Raw genomic sequence first — 17,607 nt, forward strand, 5'->3', positions numbered from 1 at the left:
ATACATGTATAGAAACCGAATGTTCACTTACCTGTTACACAGTTGCAAATTAAAGAAAGTCAGTCAGACACCGTTTGAGATGCAGACAAGCACTCACAGCTGGAGGTGGGTAGACCGTTGTTGGACAAATCCACTTTCAGGTAAAACGGTGCATCATGGGATCCTGATAAACTGTGTGACAAAAATGAAAATCAATGTATGTATAGAAACCGAATGTTCACTTACCTGTTACTCAGTTGCAGATTAATTGCAAGCTAGTCAGACACCGTTCCAGTTGCAGACAACCACTCACAGCTTGAGATGTATAGCCCCTTGTTAGCCAGATTCAATTTGAGGTAAAAAGGTGTGTCATGAGATCCTGCAAATAAGAAAGACAAAAAAGAAAGTCAATACATGTATAGAAACCGAATGTTCACTTACCTGTTACACAGTTGCAAATTAAAGAAAGTCAGTCGGACACCGTTTGAGATGCAGACAAGCACTCACAGCTGGAGGTGGATAGTCCCTTGTTGGAAGAATCCACTTTCAGGTAAAAAGGTGCACCAAGGGATCCTGTGTGAGAAGAAAGAAAATCAGTATATGTATAGAAAAAGAATTAAACACATACCTGTTACACAGTTGCAGATTACTTGCAAGCCAGTCAGACACCGTTCCAGTTGCAGACAACCACTCACAGCTGAAGATGGAGAGCTCCTTGTTGGCCGGATCCACTTTCAGGTAAAAAGGTGTGTCATGAGATCCTGCAAATATGAAAGACAAAAAAGAAAGTCAATATATGTATAGAAACCGAATGTTCACTTACCTCTTACTCAGTTGCAGATGAAAAGAAAGCCAGGCAGACAGAGTTGTAGATGCAGACAACCACTCACAGCTTGAGATGTATAGCCACTTGTTAGCCAGATTCAATTTGAGGTAAAAAGGTGTGTCATGAGATCCTGCAAATAAGAAAGACAAAAAAGAAAGTCAACACATGTATAGAAACCGAATGTTCACTTACCTGTTACACAGTTGCAAATTAAAGAAAGTCAGTCGGACACCGTTTGAGATGCAGACAAGCACTCACAGCTGGAGGTGGGTAGACCGTTGTTGGACAAATCCACTTTCAGGTAAAAAGGTGCATCAAGGGATCCTGTTTGACAAGAAAGAAAATCAGTATATGTATAGAAAGAGAATTAACACATACCTGTTACACAGTTGCAGATTAATTGCAAGCCAGTCAGACACCGTTCCAGTTGCAGACAACCACTCACAGCTGAAGATGGAGAGCTCCTTGTTGGCCGGATCCAGTTTCAGTTAAAAAGGTGTGTCATGAGATCCTGCAAATAAGAAAGACAAAAAAGAAAGTCAATATATGTATAGAAACCGAATGTTCACTTACCTGTTACACAGTTGCAAATGAAAGAAAGCCAGTCGGACACCGTTTGAGATGCAGACAAGCACTCACAGCTGGAGGTGGATAGCCCCTTGTTGGCCGGATCCACTTTCAGGTGAAAAGGTGTGTCATGAGATCCTGCAAATATGAAAGACAAAAAAGAAAGTCAATATATGTATAGAAACCGAATGTTCACTTACCTCTTACTCAGTTGCAGATGAAAAGAAAGCCAGGCAGACAGAGTTCTAGATGCAGACAAGCACTCACAGCTTGAGAAGTATAGCCCCTTGTTAGCCAGATTCAATTTGAGGTAAAAAGGTGTGTCATGAGATCCTGCAAATAAGAAAGACAAAAAAGAAAGTCAATACATGTATAGAAACCGAATGTTCACTTACCTGTTACACAGTTGCAAATTAAAGAAAGTCAGTCGGACACCGTTTGAGATGCAGACAAGCACTCACAGCTGGAGGTGGATAGACCGTTGTTGGACGAATCCACTTTCAGGTAAAAAGGTGCATCAAGGGATCCTGTGTGACAAGAAAGAAAATCAGTATATGTATAGAAAGAGAATTAACACATACCTGTTACACAGTTGCAGATTAATTGCAAGCCAGTCAGACACCGTTCCAGTTGCAGACAACCACTCACAGCTGAAGATGGAGAGCTCCTTGTTGGCCGGATCCACTTTCAGGTAAAACGGTGCATCATGGAATCCTGATAAACTGTGTGACAAAAATGAAAATCAATGCATGTATAGAAACCGAATGTTCACTTACCTGTTACTCAGTTGCAGATTAATTGCAAGCCAGTCAGACACCGTTCCAGTTGCAGACAACCACTCACAGCTGAAGATGGAGAGCTCCTTGTTGGCCGGATCCTATTTTTCAGTAAAAAGGTGGGTCATAAAATCCTGAAAATAAGTAAGACAAAAAAGAAAGTCAATATATGTATAGAAACCGAATGTTCACTTACCTCTTACTCAGTTGCAGATGAAAAGAAAGCCAGGCAGACAGAGTTCTAGATGCAGACAAGCACTCACAGCTTGAGATGTATAGCCCCTTGTTAGCCAGATTCAATTTGAGGTAAAAAGGTGTGTCATGAGATCCTGCAAATAAGAAAGACAAAAAAGAAAGTCAATACATGTATAGAAACCGAATGTTCACTTACCTGTTACACAGTTGCAAATTAAAGAAAGTCAGTCGGACACCGTTTGAGATGCAGATAAGCACTCACAGCTGGAGGTGGATAGACCATTGTTGGACGAATCCACTTTCAGGTAAAAAGGTGCATCAAGGGATCCTGTGTGACAAGAAAGAAAATCAGTATATGTATAGAAAGAGAATTAACACATACCTGTTACACAGTTGCAGATTAATTGCAAGCCAGTCAGACACCGTTCCAGTTGCAGACAACCACTCACAGCTGAAGATGGAGAGCTCCTTGTTGGCCGGATCCACTTTCAGGTAAAACGGTGCATCATGGAATCCTGATAAACTGTGTGACAAAAATGAAAATCAATGCATGTATAGAAACCGAATGTTCACTAACCTGTTACTCAGTTGCAGATTAATTGCAAGCCAGTCAGACACCGTTCCAGTTGCAGACAACCACTCACAGCTGAAGATGGAGAGCTCCTTGTTGGCCGGATCCTATTTTTCAGTAAAAAGGTGGGTGATGAAATCCTGAAAATAAGTAAGACAAAAAAGAAAGTCAATATATGTATAGAAACCGAATGTTCACTTACCTCTTACTCAGTTGCAGATGAAAAGAAAGCCAGGCAGACAGAGTTTTAGATGCAGACAAGCACTCACAGCTTGAGATGTATAGCCCCTTGTTAGCCAGATTCAATTTGAGGTAAAAAGGTGTGTCATGAGATCCTGCAAATAAGAAAGACAAAAAAGAAAGTCAATACATGTATAGAAACCGAATGTTCACTTACCTGTTACACAGTTGCAAATTAAAGAAAGTCAGTCGGACACCGTTTGAGATGCAGATAAGCACTCACAGCTGGAGGTGGATAGACCATTGTTGGACGAATCCACTTTCAGGTAAAAAGGTGCATCAAGGGATCCTGTGTGACAAGAAAGAAAATCAGTATATGTATAGAAAGAGAATTAACACATACCTGTTACACAGTTGCAGATTAATTGCAAGCCAGTCAGACACATAGTTCCAGTTGCAGACAACCACTCACAGCTGAAGATGGAGAGCTCCTTGTTGGCCGGATCCACTTTCAGGTAAAAAGGTGTGTCATGAGATCCTGCAAATATGAAAGACAAAAAAGAAAGTCAATATATGTATAGAAACCGAATGTTCACTTACCTCTTACTCAGTTGCAGATGAAAAGAAAGCCAGGCAGACAGAGTTGTAGATGCAGACAACCACTCACAGCTTGAGATGTATAGCCCCTTGTTAGCCAGATTCAATTTGAGGTAAAAAGGTGTGTCATGAGATCCTGCAAATAAGAAAGACAAAAAAGAAAGTCAATACATGTATAGAAACCGAATGTTCACTTACCTGTTACACAGTTGCAAATTAAAGAAAGTCAGTCAGACACCGTTTGAGATGCAGACAAGCACTCACAGCTGGAGGTGGGTAGACCGTTGTTGGACGAATCCACTTTCAGGTAAAAAGGTGCATCAAGGGATCCTGTTTGACAAGAAAGAAAATCAGTATATGTATAGAAAGAGAATTAACACATACCTGTTACACAGTTGCAGATTAATTGCAAGCCAGTCAGACACCGTTCCAGTTGCAGACAACCACTCACAGCTGAAGATGGAGAGCTCCTTGTTGGCCGGATCCACTTTCAGGTAAAACGGTGCATCATGGAATCCTGATAAACTGTGTGACAAAAATGAAAATCAATGCATGTATAGAAACCGAATGTTCCCTTACCTGTTACTCAGTTGCAGATTAATTGCAAGCCAGTCAGACACCGTTCCAGTTGCAGACAACCACTCACAGCTGAAGATGGAGAGCTCCTTGTTGGCCGGATCCTATTTTTCAGTAAAAAGGTGGGTCATAAAATCCTGAAAATAAGTAAGACAAAAAAGAAAGTCAATATATGTATAGAAACCGAATGTTCACTTACCTCTTACTCAGTTGCAGATGAAAAGAAAGCCAGGCAGACAGAGTTCTAGATGCAGACAAGCACTCACAGCTTGAGATGTATAGCCCCTTGTTAGCCAGATTCAATTTGAGGTAAAAAGGTGTGTCATGAGATCCTGCAAATAAGAAAGACAAAAAAGAAAGTCAATACATGTATAGAAACCGAATGTTCACTTACCTGTTACACAGTTGCAAATTAAAGAAAGTCAGTCGGACACCGTTTGAGATGCAGATAAGCACTCACAGCTGGAGGTGGATAGACCGTTGTTGGACGAATCCACTTTCAGGTAAAAAGGTGCATCAAGGGATCCTGTGTGACAAGAAAGAAAATCAGTATATGTATAGAAAGAGAATTAACACATACCTGTTACACAGTTGCAGATTAATTGCAAGCCAGTCAGACACCGTTCCAGTTGCAGACAACCACTCACAGCTGAAGATGGAGAGCTCCTTGTTGGCCGGATCCACTTTCAGGTAAAACAGTGCATCATGGAATCCTGATAAATTGTGTGACAAAAATGAAAATCAATGCATGTATAGAAACCGAATGTTCACTTACCTGTTACTCAGTTGCAGATTAATTGCAAGCCAGTCAGACACCGTTCCAGTTGCAGACAACCACTCACAGCTAAAGATGGAGAGCTCCTTGTTGGCCGGATCCACTTTCAGGTAAAAAAGGTGTGTCATGAGATCCTGCAAATAAGAAAGACAAGAAAGAAAGTCAATATATGTATAGAAACCGAATGTTCACTTACCTGTTACACAGTTGCAAATTAAAGAAAGTCAGTCGGACACCGTTTGAGATGCAGACAAGCACTCACAGCTGGAGGTGGGTAGACCGTTGTTGGAAAAATCCACTTTCAGGTAAAACGGTGCATCATGGGATCCTTATAAACTGTGTGACAAAAATGAAAATCAATGTATGTATAGAAACCGAATGTTCACTTACCTGTTACTCAGTTGCAGATTAATTGCAAGCTAGTCAAACACCGTTCCAGTTGCAGACAACCACTCACAGCTTGAGATGGAGAGCTCCTTGTTAGCCAAATTCAATTTGAGGTAAAAAGGTGTCATGAGATCCTGCAAATAAGAAAGACAAAAAAGAAAGTCAATACATGTATAGAAACCGAATGTTCACTTACCTGTTACACAGTTGCAAATTAAAGAAAGTCAGTCGGACACCGTTTGAGATGCAGACAAGCACTCACAGCTGGAGGTGCATAGACCGTTGTTGGACGAATCCACTTTCAGGTAAAAAGGTGCATCAAGGGATCCTGTGTGACAAGAAAGAAAATCAGTATATGTATAGAAAGAGAAATAACACATACCTGTTACACAGTTGCAGATTAATTGCAAGCCAGTCAGACACCGTTCCAGTTGCAGACAACCACTCATAGCTGAAGATGGAGAGCTCCTTCTTGGCCGGATCCACTTTCAGGTAAAACGGTGCATCATGGAATCCTGATAAACTGTGTGACAAAAATGAAAATCAATGCATGTATAGAAACCGAATGTTCACTTACCTGTTACTCAGTTGCAGATTAATTGCAAGCCAGTCAGACACCGTTCCAGTTGCAGACAACCACTCACAGCTGAAGATGGAGAGCTCCTTGTTGGCCAGATCCTATTTTTCAGTAAAAAGGTGGGTCATAAAATCCTGAAAATAAGTAAGACAAAAAAGAAAGTCAATATATGTATAGAAACTGAATATTCACTTACCTGTTACACAGTTGCAAATGAAAGAAAGCCAGTCGGACACCGTTTGAGATGCACACAAGCACTCACAGCTGGAGGTGGATAGCCCCTTGTTAGCCAGATTCAATTTGAGGTAAAAAGGTGTGTCATGAGATCCTGCAAATAAGAAAGACAAAAAAGAAAGACAATACATGTATAGAAACCGAATGTTCACTTACCTGTTACACAGTTGCAAAAGAAAGAAAGCCAGTCGGACACCGTTTGAGATGCAGACAAGCACTCACAGCTGGAGGTGGATAGCCCCTTGTTGGAAGAATCCACTTTCAGGTAAAAAGGTGCACCAAGGGATCCTGTGTGACAAGAAAGAAAATCAGTATATGTATAGAAAGAGAATTAACACATACCTGTTACACAGTTGCAGATTAATTGCAAGCCAGTCAGACACCGTTCCAGTTGCAGACAACCACTCACAGCTGAAGATGGAGAGCTCCTTTTTGGCCGGATCCACTTTCAGGTAAAAAGGTGTGTCATGAGATCCTGCAAATAAGAAAGACAAAAAAGAAAGTCAATACATGTATAGAAACCGAATGTTCACTTACCTGTTACACAGTTGCAAATTAAAGAAAGTCAGTCAGACACCGTTTGAGATGCAGACAAGCACTCACAGCTGGAGGTGGGTAGACATTTGTTGGACAAATCCACTTTCAGGTAAAACGGTGCATCATGGGATCCTGATAAACTGTGTGACAAAAATGAAAATCAATGTATGTATAGAAACCAAATGTTCACTTACCTGTTACTCAGTTGCAGATTAATTGCAAGCTAGTCAGACACCGTTCCAGTTGCAGACAACCACTCACAGCTGAAGATGGAGAGCTCCTTTTTGGCCGGATCTACTTTCAGGTAAAAAGGTGTGTCATGAGATCCTGCAAATATGAAAGACAAAAAAGAAAGTCAATATATGTATAGAAACCGAATGTTCACTTACCTCATACTCAGTTGCAGATGAAAAGAAAGCCAGGCAGACAGAGTTCTAGATGCAGACAAGCACTCACAGCTTGAGAAGTATAGCCCCTTGTTAGCCAGATTCAATTTGAGGTAAAAAGGTGTGTCATGAGATCCTGCAAATAAGAAAGACAAAAAAGAAAGTCAATACATGTATAGAAACCGAATGTTCACTTACCTGTTACACAGTTGCAAATTAAAGAAAGTCAGTCGGACACCGTTTGAGATGCAGACAAGCACTCACAGCTGGAGGTGGATAGCCCCTTGTTGGAAGGATCCACTTTCAGGTAAAAAGGTGCATCAAGGGATCCTGTGTGACAATAAAGAAAATCAGTATATATATATATAGAATGAGAATTAACACATACCAGTTACACAGTTGCAGATTAATTGCAAGCCAGTCAGACACCGTTCCAGTTGCAGACAACCACTCACAGCTGAAGATGGAGAGCTCCTTGTTGGCCGGATCCAGTTTCAGTTAAAAAGGTGTGTCATGAGATCCTGCAAATAAGAAAGACAAAAAAGAAAGTCAATATATGTATAGAAACCGAATGTTCACTTACCTGTTACACAGTTGCAAATGAAAGAAAGCCAGTCGGACACCGTTTGAGATGCAGACAAGCACTCACAGCTGGAGGTGGATAGCCCCTTGTTGGAAGAATCCACTTTCAGGTAAAAAGGTGCACCAAGGGATCCTGTGTGACAAGAAAGAAAATCAGTATATGTATAGAAAAAGAATTAAACACATACCTGTTACACAGTTGCAGATTACTTGCAAGCCAGTCACACACCGTTCCAGTTGCAGACAACCACTCACAGCTGAAGATGGAGAGCTCCTTGTTGGCCGGATCCTATTTTTCAGTAAAAAGGTGGGTCATAAAATCCTGAAAATAAGTAAGACAAAAAAGAAAGTCAATATATGTATAGAAACCGAATGTTCACTTACCTCTTACTCAGTTGCAGATGAAAAGAAAGCCAGGCAGACAGAGTTCTAGATGCAGACAAGCACTCACAGCTTGAGATGTATAGCCCCTTGTTAGCCAGATTCAATTTGAGGTAAAAAGGTGTGTCATGAGATCCTGCAAATAAGAAAGACAAAAAAGAAAGTCAATACATGTATAGAAACCGAATGTTCACTTACCTGTTACACAGTTGCAAATTAAAGAAAGTCAGTCGGACACCGTTTGAGATGCAGATAAGCACTCACAGCTGGAGGTGGATAGACCGTTGTTGGACGAATCCACTTTCAGGTAAAAAGGTGCATCAAGGGATCCTGTGTGACAAGAAAGAAAATCATTATATGTATAGAAAGAGAATTAACACATACCTGTTACACAGTTGCAGATTAATTGCAAGCCAGTCAGACACCGTTCCAGTTGCAGACAACCACTCACAGCTGAAGATGGAGAGCTCCTTGTTGGCCGGATCCACTTTCAGGTAAAACGGTGCATCATGGAATCCTGATAAACTGTGTGACAAAAATGAAAATCAATGCATGTATAGAAACCGAATGTTCACTTACCTGTTACTCAGTTGCAGATTAATTGCAAGCCAGTCAGACACCGTTCCAGTTGCAGACAACCACTCACAGCTGAAGATGGAGAGCTCCTTGTTGGCCGGATCCTATTTTTCAGTAAAAAGGTGGGTGATGAAATCCTGAAAATAAGTAAGACAAAAAAGAAAGTCAATATATGTATAGAAACCGAATGTTCACTTACCTCTTACTCAGTTGCAGATGAAAAGAAAGCCAGGCAGACAGAGTTCTAGATGCAGACAAGAACTCACAGCTTGAGATGTATAGCCCCTTGTTAGCCAGATTCAATTTGAGGTAAAAAGGTGTGTCATGAGATCCTGCAAATAAGAAAGACAAAAAAGAAAGTCAATACATGTATAGAAACCGAATGTTCACTTACCTGTTACACAGTTGCAAATTAAAGAAAGTCAGTCGGACACCGTTTGAGATGCAGATAAGCACTCACAGCTGGAGGTGGATAGACCGTTGTTGGACGAATCCACTTTCAGGTAAAAAGGTGCATCAAGGGATCCTGTGTGACAAGAAAGAAAATCAGTATATGTATAGAAAGAGAATTAACACATACCTGTTACACAGTTGCAGATTAATTGCAAGCCAGTCAGACACATAGTTCCAGTTGCAGACAACCACTCACAGCTGAAGATGGAGAGCTCCTTGTTGGCCGGATCCACTTTCAGGTAAAACGGTGCATCATGGAATCCTGATAAACTGTGTGACAAAAATGAAAATCAATGCATGTATAGAAACCGAATGTTCACTTACCTGTTACTCAGTTGCAGATTAATTGCAAGCCAGTCAGACACCGTTCCAGTTGCAGACAACCACTCACAGCTGAAGATGGAGAGCTCCTTGTTGGCCGGATCCACTTTTACGTAAAAAGGTGGGTCATGAAATCCTGAAAATAAGAAAGACAAAAAAGAAAGTCAATATATGTATAGAAACCGAATGTTCACTTACCTGTTACAAAGTTGCAAATGAAAGAAAGTCAGTCGGACACCGTTTGAGATGCAGACAAGCACTCACAGCTGGAGGTGGATAGCCCCTTGTTAGCCAGATTCAATTGGAGGTAAAAAGGTGTGTCATGAGATCCTGCAAATAAGAAAGACAAAAAAGAAAGACAATACATGTATAGAAACCGAATGTTCACTTACCTGTTACACAGTTGCAAATGAAAGAAAGCCAGTCGGACACCGTTTGAGATGCAGACAAGCACTCACAGCTGGAGGTGGATAGCCCCTTGTTAGCCAGATTCAATTTGAGGTAAAAAGGTGTGTCATGAGATCCTGCAAATAAGAAAGACAAAAAAGAAAGACAATACATGTATAGAAACCGAATGTTCACTTACCTGTTACACAGTTGCAAATGAAAGAAAGCCAGTCGGACACCGTTTGAGATGCAGACAAGCACTCACAGCTGGAGGTGGATAGCCCCTTGTTGGAAGAATCCACTTTCAGGTAAAAAGGTGCACCAAGGGATCCTGTGTGACAAGAAAGAAAATCAGTATATGTATAGAAAGAGAATTAACACATACCTGTTACACAGTTGCAGATTAATTGCAAGCTAGTCAGACACCGTTCCAGTTGCAGACAACCACTCACAGCTTGAGATGGAGAGCTCCTTGTTAGCCAAATTCAATTTGAGGTAAAAAGGTGTCATGAGATCCTGCAAATAAGAAAGACAAAAAAGAAAGTCAATACATGTATAGAAACCGAATGTTCACTTACCTGTTACACAGTTGCAAATGAAAGAAAGTCAGTCGGACACCGTTTGAGATGCAGACAAGCACTCACAGCTGGAGGTGCATAGACCGTTGTTGGACGAATCCACTTTCAGGTAAAAAGGTGCATCAAGGGATCCTGTGTGACAAGAAAGAAAATCAGTATATGTATAGAAAGAGAATTAACACATACCTGTTACACAGTTGCAGATTAATTGCAAGCCAGTCAGACACCGTTCCAGTGGCAGACAACCACTCACAGCTGAAGATGGAGAGCTCCTTGTTGGCCGGATCCACTTTCAGGTAAAACGGTGCATCATGGAATCCTGATAAACTGTGTGACAAAAATGAAAATCAATGCATGTATAGAAACCGAATGTTCACTTACCTGTTACTCAGTTGCAGATTAATTGCAAGCCAGTCAGACACCGTTCCAGTTGCAGACAACCACTCACAGCTGAAGATGGAGAGCTCCTTGTTGGCCGGATCCACTTTTACGTAAAAAGGTGGGTCATGAAATCCTGAAAATAAGTAAGACAAAAAATAAAGTCAATATATGTATAGAAACCGAATATTCACTTACCTGTTACACAGTTGCAAATGAAAGAAAGCCAGTCGGACACCGTTTGAGATGCACACAAGCACTCACAGCTGGAGGTGGATAGCCCCTTGTTAGCCAGATTCAATTTGAGGTAAAAAGGTGTGTCATGAGATCCTGCAAATAAGAAAGACAAAAAAGAAAGACAATACATGTATAGAAACCGAATGTTCACTTACCTGTTACACAGTTGCAAATGAAAGAAAGCCAGTCGGACACCGTTTGAGATGCAGACAAGCACTCACAGCTGGAGGTGGATAGCCCCTTGTTGGAAGAATCCACTTTCAGGTAAAAAGGTGCACCAAGGGATCCTGTGTGACAAGAAAGAAAATCAGTATATGTATAGAAAGAGAATTAACACATACCTGTTACACAGTTGCAGATTAATTGCAAGCCAGTCAGACACCGTTCCAGTTGCAGACAACCACTCACAGCTGAAGATGGAGAGCTCCTTTTTGGCCGGATCCACTTTCAGGTAAAAAGGTGTGTCATGAGATCCTGCAAATATGAAAGACAAAAAAGAAAGTCAATATATGTATAGAAACCGAATGTTCACTTACCTCTTACTCAGTTGCAGATGAAAAGAAAGCCAGGCAGACAGAGTTCTAGATGCAGACAACCACTCACAGCTTGAGATGTATAGCCCCTTGTTAGCCAGATTCAATTTGAGGTAAAAAGGTGTGTCATGAGATCCTGCAAATAAGAAAGACAACAAAGAAAGTCAATACATGTATAGAAACCGAATGTTCACTTACCTGTTACACAGTTGCAAATTAAAGAAAGCCAGATGGACACCGTTTGAGATGCAGACAAGCACTCACAGCTGGAGGTGGGTAGACTGTTGTTGGACAAATCCACTTTCAGGTAAAACGGTACATCATGGGATCCTGATAAACTGTGTGACAAAAATGAAAATCAATGTATGTATAGAAACCGAATGTTCACTTACCTGTTACTCAGTTGCAGATTAATTGCAAGCTAGTCAGACACCGTTCCAGTTGCAGACAACCACTCACAGCTTGAGATGGAGAGCTCCTTGTTAGCCAAATTCAATTTGAGGTAAAAAGATGTGTCATGAGATCCTGCAAATAAGAAAGACAAAAAAGAAAGTCAATACATGTATAGAAACCGAATGTTCACTTACCTGTTACACAGTTGCAAATTAAAGAAAGTCAGTCGGACACCGTTTGAGATGCAGACAAGCACTCACAGCTGGAGGTGCATAGACCGTTGTTGGACGAATCCACTTTCATGTAAAAAAAGGTGTATCAAGGGATCCTGTGTGACATGAATGAAAATCAGTATATGTATAGAAAGAGAATTAACACATACCTGTTACACAGTTGCTGATTAATTGCAAGCCAGTCAGGCACCGTTCCAGTTGCAGACAAGCACTCACAGCTGAAGATGGAGAGCTCCTTGTTGGCCGGATCCACTTTCAGGTAAAAAGGTGTGTCATGAGATCCTGCAAATAAAAAAAGACAAAAAACAAAGTCAATATAAGTATAGAAACCGAATGTTCACTAACCTGTTACACAGTTGCAAATGAAAGAAAGCCAGTCGGACACCGTTTGAGATGCAGACAAGCACTCACAGCTGGAGGTGGATAGCCCCTTGTTGGACGAATCCACTTTCAGTTAAAAAGGTGCATCAAGGGATCCTGTGTGACAAGAAAGAAAATCCGTATATGTATAGAAAGAGAATTAACACATAACTGTTACACAGTTGCAGATTAATTGCAAGCCAGGCAGACAGAGTTTCAGATGCAGACAACCACTCACAGCTGAAGATGGAGAGCTTCTTGTTGGCTGGATCCACTTTCACGTAAAAAGGTGGGTCATGAAATCCTGAAAATAAGTAAGACAAAAAAGAAAGTCAATACATGTATAGAAACCGAATGTTCACTTACCTGTTACACAGTTGCAAATGAAAGAAAGCCAGTCGGACACTGTTTGAGATGCAGACAAGCACTCACAGCTGGAGGTGGAGAGCTCCTTGTTGGCCGGATCCACTTTCAGGTAAAACGGTGCATCATGGAATCCTGATAAACTGTGTGACAAAAATGAAAATCAATGCATGTATAGAAACCGAATGTTCACTTACCTGTTACACAGTTGCAAATGAAAGAAAGCCAGTCGGACACTGTTTGAGATGCAGACAAGCACTCACAGCTGGAGGTGGATAGCCCCTTGTTGGAAGGATCCACTTTCAGGTAAAAAGGTGCATCAAGGGATCCTGTGTGACAATAAAGAAAATCAGTATATATATATAGAAAGAGAATTAACACATACCAGTTACACAGTTGCAGATTAATTGCAAGCCAGTCAGACACCGTTCCAGTTGCAGACAACCACTCACAGCTGAAGATGGAGAGCTCCTTGTTGGCCGGATCCACTTTCAGGTAAAACGGTGCATCATGGGATCCTGACAAACTGTGTGACAAAAATGAAAATCAATTTATGTATAAAAAAAACGAATGTTCACTTACCTGTTACTCAATTGCAAATGAAAGAAATCCAGTCGGACACCGTGTGAGATGCAGACAAGCACTCACAGCTGGAGGTGGATAGCCCCTTGTTGGCCGGATCCACTTTCAGGTAAAAAGGTGTGTCATGAGATCCTGCAAATAAAAAAGACAAAAAAGAAAGTCAATATATGTAAAGAAACCGAATGTTCACTTACCTGTTACACAGATGCAGATGAAAAGAAAGCCAGGCAGACACCGTTCCAGTTGCAGACAACCACTCACAGCTGAAGATGGAGAGCTCCTTGTTGGCCGGATCCTATTTTTCAGTAAAAAGGTGGGTCATGAAATCCTGAAAATAAGAAAGACAAAAAAGAAAGTCAATATGTGTATAGAAACCGAATGTTCACTTACCTCTTACTCAGTTGCAGATGAAAAGAAAGCCAGGCAGACAGAATTCTAGATGCAGACAAGCACTCACAGCTTGAGATGTATAGCCCCTTGTTAGCCAGATTCAATTTGAGGTAAAAAGGTGTGTCATGAGATCCTGCAAATAAGAAAGACAAGAAAGAAAGTCAATATATGTATAGAAACCGAATGTTCACTTACCTGTTACACAGTTGCAAATTAAAGAAAGTCAGTCGGACACCGTTTGAGATGCAGACAAGCACTCACAGCTGGAGGTGGGTAGACCGTTGTTGGACAAATCCACTTTCAGGTAAAACGGTGCATCATGGGATCCTTATAAACTGTGTGACAAAAATGAAAATCAATGTATGTATAGAAACCGAATGTTCACTTACCTGTTACTCAGTTGCAGATTAATTGCAAGCTAGTAAAACACCGTTCCAGTTGCAGACAACCACTCACAGCTTGAGATGGAGAGCTCCTTGTTAGCCAAATTCAATTTGAGGTAAAAAGGTGTCATGAGATCCTGCAAATAAGAAAGACAAAAAAGAAAGTCAATACATGTATAGAAACCGAATGTTCACTTACCTGTTACACAGTTGCAAATTAAAGAAAGTCAGTCGGACACCGTTTGAGATGCAGACAAGCACTCACAGCTGGAGGTGCATAGACCGTTGTTGGACGAATCCACTTTCAGGTAAAAAGGTGCATCAAGGGATCCTGTGTGACAAGAAAGAAAATCAGTATATGTATAGAAAGAGAAATAACACATACCTGTTACACAGTTGCAGATTAATTGCAAGCCAGTCAGACACCGTTCCAGTTGCAGACAACCACTCATAGCTGAAGATGGAGAGCTCCTTCTTGGCCGGATCCACTTTCAGGTAAAACGGTGCATCATGGAATCCTGATAAACTGTGTGACAAAAATGAAAATCAATGCATGTATAGAAACCGAATGTTCACTTACCTGTTACTCAGTTGCAGATTAATTGCAAGCCAGTCAGACACCGTTCCAGTTGCAGACAACCACTCACAGCTGAAGATGGAGAGCTCCTTGTTGGCCAGATCCTATTTTTCAGTAAAAAGGTGGGTCATAAAATCCTGAAAATAAGTAAGACAAAAAAGAAAGTCAATATATGTATAGAAACTGAATATTCACTTACCTGTTACACAGTTGCAAATGAAAGAAAGCCAGTCGGACACCGTTTGAGATGCACACAAGCACTCACAGCTGGAGGTGGATAGCCCCTTGTTAGCCAGATTCAATTTGAGGTAAAAAGGTGTGTCATGAGATCCTGCAAATAAGAAAGACAAAAAAGAAAGACAATACATGTATAGAAACCGAATGTTCACTTACCTGTTACACAGTTGCAAAAGAAAGAAAGCCAGTCGGACACCGTTTGAGATGCAGACAAGCACTCACAGCTGGAGGTGGATAGCCCCTTGTTGGAAGAATCCACTTTCAGGTAAAAAGGTGCACCAAGGGATCCTGTGTGACAAGAAAGAAAATCAGTATATGTATAGAAAGAGAATTAACACATACCTGTTACACAGTTGCAGATTAATTGCAAGCCAGTCAGACACCGTTCCAGTTGCAGACAACCACTCACAGCTGAAGATGGAGAGCTCCTTTTTGGCCGGATCCACTTTCAGGTAAAAAGGTGTGTCATGAGATCCTCCAAATAAGAAAGACAAAAAAGAAAGTCAATACATGTATAGAAACCGAATGTTCACTTACCTGTTACACAGTTGCAAATTAAAGAAAGTCAGTCAGACACCGTTTGAGATGCAGACAAGCACTCACAGCTGGAGGTGGGTAGACATTTGTTGGACAAATCCACTTTCAGGTAAAACGGTGCATCATGGGATCCTGATAAACTGTGTGACAAAAATGAAAATCAATGTATGTATAGAAACCAAATGTTCACTTACCTGTTACTCAGTTGCAGATTAATTGCAAGCTAGTCAGACACCGTTCCAGTTGCAGACAACCACTCACAGCTGAAGATGGAGAGCTCCTTTTTGGCCGGATCTACTTTCAGGTAAAAAGGTGTGTCATGAGATCCTGCAAATATGAAAGACAAAAAAGAAAGTCAATATATGTATAGAAACCGAATGTTCACTTACCTCATACTCAGTTGCAGATGAAAAGAAAGCCAGGCAGACAGAGTTCTAGATGCAGACAAGCACTCACAGCTTGAGAAGTATAGCCCCTTGTTAGCCAGATTCAATTTGAGGTAAAAAGGTGTGTCATGAGATCCTGCAAATAAGAAAGACAAAAAAGAAAGTCAATACATGTATAGAAACCGAATGTTCACTTACCTGTTACACAGTTGCAAATTAAAGAAAGTCAGTCGGACACCGTTTGAGATGCAGACAAGCACTCACAGCTGGAGGTGGATAGCCCCTTGTTGGAAGGATCCACTTTCAGGTAAAAAGGTGCATCAAGGGATCCTGTGTGACAATAAAGAAAATCAGTATATATATATATAGAATGAGAATTAACACATACCAGTTACACAGTTGCAGATTAATTGCAAGCCAGTCAGACACCGTTCCAGTTGCAGACAACCACTCACAGCTGAAGATGGAGAGCTCCTTGTTGGCCGGATCCACTTTCAGGTAAAACGGTGCATCATGGAATCCTGATAAACTGTGTGACAAAAATGAAAATCAATGCATGTATAGAAACCGAATGTTTTCTTACCTGTTACTCAGTTGCAGATTAATTGCAAGCCAGTCAGACACCGTTCCAGTTGCAGACAACCACTCACAGCTGAAGATGGAGAGCTCCTTGTTGGCCTGATCCTATTTTTCAGTAAAAAGGTGGGTCATAAAATCCTGAAAATAAGTAAGACAAAAAAGAAAGTCAATATATGTATAGAAACCGAATGTTCACTTACCTCTTACTCAGTTGCAGATGAAAAGAAAGCCAGGCAGACAGAGTTCTAGATGCAGACAAGCACTCACAGCTTGAGATGTATAGCCCCTTGTTAGCCAGATTCAATTTGAGGTAAAAAGGTGTGTCATGAGATCCTGCAAATAAGAAAGACAAAAAAGAAAATCAATACATGTATAGAAACCGAATGTTCACTTACCTGTTACACAGTTGCAAATTAAAGAAAGTCAGTCGGACACCGTTTGAGATGCAGATAAGCACTCACAGCTGGAGGTGGATAGACCGTTGTTGGACGAATCCACTTTCAGGTAAAAAGGTGCATCAAGGGATCCTGTGTGACAAGAAAGAAAATCAGTATATGTATAGAAAGTGAATTAACACATACCTGTTACACAGTTGCAGATTAATTGCAAGCCATTCAGACACCGTTCCAGTTGCAGACAACCACTCACAGCTGAAGATGGAGAGCTCCTTGTTGGCCGGATCCACTTTCAGGTAAAACGGTGCATCATGGAATCCTGATAAACTGTGTGACAAAAATGAAAATCAATGCATGTATAGAAACCGAATGTTCACTTACCTCTTACTCAGTTGCAGATTAATTGCAAGCCAGTCAGACACCGTTCCAGTTGCAGACAACCACTCACAGCTGAAGATGGAGAGCTCCTTGTTGGCCGGATCCACTTTTACGTAAAAAGGTGGGTCCTGAAATCCTGAAAATAAGTAAGACAAAAAAGAAAGTCAATGTATGTAAAGAAACCGAATGTTCACTTACCTGTTACACAGATGCAAATGAAAGAAA

This window comes from Salminus brasiliensis, chromosome 5 (assembly GCF_030463535.1).
Source record: "Salminus brasiliensis chromosome 5, fSalBra1.hap2, whole genome shotgun sequence".
Lineage (NCBI taxonomy): Eukaryota > Metazoa > Chordata > Actinopteri > Characiformes > Bryconidae > Salminus > Salminus brasiliensis.